The sequence below is a fragment of the Prinia subflava genome, chromosome 8, assembly GCF_021018805.1.
Source record: "Prinia subflava isolate CZ2003 ecotype Zambia chromosome 8, Cam_Psub_1.2, whole genome shotgun sequence".
NCBI classification, from domain to species: domain Eukaryota; kingdom Metazoa; phylum Chordata; class Aves; order Passeriformes; family Cisticolidae; genus Prinia; species Prinia subflava.
Genome location: NC_086254.1, coordinates 27227194 through 27230629, shown reverse-complemented (window position 1 = coordinate 27230629; position 3436 = coordinate 27227194).

The window sequence follows — 3436 nt, the reverse complement described above, 5'->3', positions numbered from 1 at the left end:
GCAGCTCTTGCTGGAGCTGAGCTGGCGTAAAAGGGAAAGTGGAGGAGGAGGTGCAGGGGCGTTACTGAACCCGGACACACACACGGCTATCGTGGCGCTATCTGCATGGTGCGATACCGTGCCAGGCTCTCTCAGGCTGGGCACGGCTCAGTTAATGATTGCAGAGGATGCAGAAGCCCTCCAGAGTTGAGTCAGCTGAGCAGGAAAGCTGTGGGACACCCCAAACCCCCTGCATTTGCATTAACACATTTGGCTGGGCGTTTTTCTTTGCTTTTTGGGGACTTGGCGTCACAGTGGTTGGTTTAAGGCACAGAGGTGGCTCTTGAGCGGTTTCACAGCAGAGTCTCTGGGTCAGAACCCACACCTGAGCACTCCACCCCCTCCAGCACATAAACCACCTAGGCAGGAAGAGTCCCAGCAGATGTGATGTGCACATGTGGGACTCTGACCATGCAGCTCCTCCTGCCCACCCCTGCAGCCTTTGCATCCCCTTTTGCTGTTCTTCCAAGCGCCATTCCACATCACTTGGGGATCTGGCTGGTTCCTGCACGCTCGCAGATAAATAATTCAGGCCCTGCATGTTCAGCTCCTGAAGTGCAATCAGTGCTCCATTTCCCGGAGTGCACAGGATAGCCTGGGTAATGGAAAAGCCCAGCTAACCCTGCACGAGGCAGGGGAGGGCAAAGACATCTGACATGCAGCTGCCATGCCGAGCCCTGCCATCCCCTCTGTGTGCACTGCAGGGACAGCAGTGTGGCACCTTTCCCACAGCCACTGCCACAGCTCAGGGACACACGAGGAACCAAGAGCTGGGGCAGAAGCAGACCCAGCAGCTGATCAAAGCTCACCTTGGGCTGTGCTGGTGTGCTGTTCACATCACTGCCTCCCCCTCATCCTCTGTGGCTCCAAGATGGAGCTGGAAGATGCTGTCTTTTTGTGCCATCCTTGCTCCCCTTGGAGCTGGAGGTAGATGGGGTTCTTGTGGGGTTTGGTTAAATTGGGAGCTGTTGAATCTGCTTTTAAAGTAAAATGAAGTGTAGGAGAGCCTGTTTTTTACACCAGGCTGCGGCCAGGAAAACCAGGAAACATTTTTTCCACGTTTACAAACCGATATTGCTTTATTATATACAAATCATTTCCTGCACAACAAAGCGGAGGCATTGTTTTGGCTGATACTGTGAAGTCACTGATGAATAAGGCTCTGTTTCAAACCTTTTTTATTCTAAATAAACAGGGTGGAAAGGACAACAGATGTGCAAAGGTGAAGCGGTGCGTCAAAGGCATCTGAGCGGGGGAATCCCCCCACATTTCCTGTTCCACGGTGCAGAGCTGAGTGAATTATTGGCTCTGGCTGCAGGGGGATGCATCCTGCTCCTCAGTTCAGCTCAGCTCACTTCTCCACATGTATTTTGTTCCATTCTGCCTTGCCTGAAGTTGTCTTCAGAGGTGCAGAGTAATTTTTTGACTTAGTTTTTCGTGATTTGTTGTTGTTGTTGTTCAGCATCTTGAAGTACCTCTTGGTGAGGAAGATGTAAAGATAAGGAGATTGTGCTGTGGATTTCCATGAGCTAATAGCAACTGTGATAAGGTAACCAAGGGTGTGGCAAGGCAGGACAGAGGTCGCCCTGGAAGAAGTCTGTCTCCTGTTAAAATCTTTAAGAGGTGCTGGGCAGGCGCTGCAAATCAGCCTTGCATCTCTTCTGATTCACTTGTAAATAAAAAGGAGTCTGTCCCAGGGGCATGTTTGTTTAAACTCCAGTTTTTCAAACCCTGGGGCTCAGTATGAGCACACCTTGCTGTGTGAGTAGCAGGATCTTCCCAAAGGCTTATCCCAAAGATCTTGGAACTTGTTTTAAGGGATAAAAGAAGCTGGAATTTGTTTCCCAAAACACAGAGGTTGTTTCTTGAAACATGGGGCTGTGTATACCTCTGTCCGTCCTTGGAGCTGAGAATTATCAGGGCAGTGGCAATAATAAACAATGACAAGGAGACTGGTAACTCTATTAGTAGTGTTGTTACTACCATTATAATTATCATACTGTTGTTATTATATATGTTATCTCCTTGGGTTTGGGGCACACTGATAATTTTAGTTAATCTGAATCCCTGATTTTATGGGTCATGTTAACACTTGCTGCTATTCCTGCACCAGTTTCATTCAATATTTCACACCAGAATGGATTTATGATGTGTTGTACTCCTGTCAGAAGCTTTGGGAGTGTCAGCAGCTCTGGGCTGGCATTTTTTATAAATCTCCATAAATCATTAAAACTCTGGGTTTAATGAATGCTAATTCAGTGCCACGGCAGGGAAGTCACTGGCTGGAGTCACTCCTGGAGCTGGAATTGCTCTGTCATGAGCAGATGTTGAAAAAGGTTTCTTCAAGTTCAGTCCTGTGAGCCCTGAGATGATCGTGACAATCTTTTGCCTAAATCTGTGCAGATGTCAACTTTTTCAATGCCCATCAACTCTCATTTTTTCAAGACCCACAGAGCTGACAAGGCAAAAAAGGGGAGTAGTTTATTCATCATGTGAAGTCCAGGTCTGGGAGCATTTACATTTTTAATATAGTTAAGTGTGCACGTATTTACAAGATTAGATTAACATAGCAGTAAACAATTTATTTAAAGCCATAATGTCTCATATGAATTTCTGGTGCCCAAATGACCATTTCCTAATACTGCAGTTATAAATACTTCCATGATTCACATCTCCTGTTGCAGAACAAGCAGTGAATCTCCAGGAAAGAAGAACAGATCTGGATTTTTTTTCCAAAAGCAGAATTTTTTAGAGTTTTATTATAAGTGTAATTTGAGCCAGAAATTCATTCACAGGAAACATATAATAAATAACGAATAAAATAGGATTTTTCAAGACTGCTGGCGCTGGCTTGCAGTGTGAAAAACACTTCTGAAAATCCTCCCCTGTGATTTTTACCAGACTTTGTGTTATGCTGTTGTGAGACCCTGATGTCTTTGCAAACTGGACCTTCAGAATCTGTCCTGTCCAGTTCTCTGAGCTGCCTTCATTATTACAAGAGCAAAGGTTCCTGTAAATGAAAGGTGAGGTAGGAGGTTTAAAGCAGCTGCTGGTGGCAGAGACATCACAGAGCCAAAAGTGTAACTGCATTTAAGGAAGAATTATACAAATTCATGGGTGACACATGCTTTGGTGCCTGTTAAACCTCATAATCTCTGTGCAAACCTCTAGTTCAGGGTGTCCCTGCCGTGCTGGTTGTCACCAGCCAGGGGAGTGAGTGCCCTGTTCTCACCCTCTTTGTAAAATAATGGCACTGCCCCAACTGGGCCTGTGGGTTATTGGGAAGCAATATTAGGAACTTCATTGCTCAACACGTGCAAAGTACGATGTGTTAATTTTAAATGAGATAAGGGAGAGCTGGAACTTCTCTTTGGAAGATTTCTGAAGGGTCTGAGCT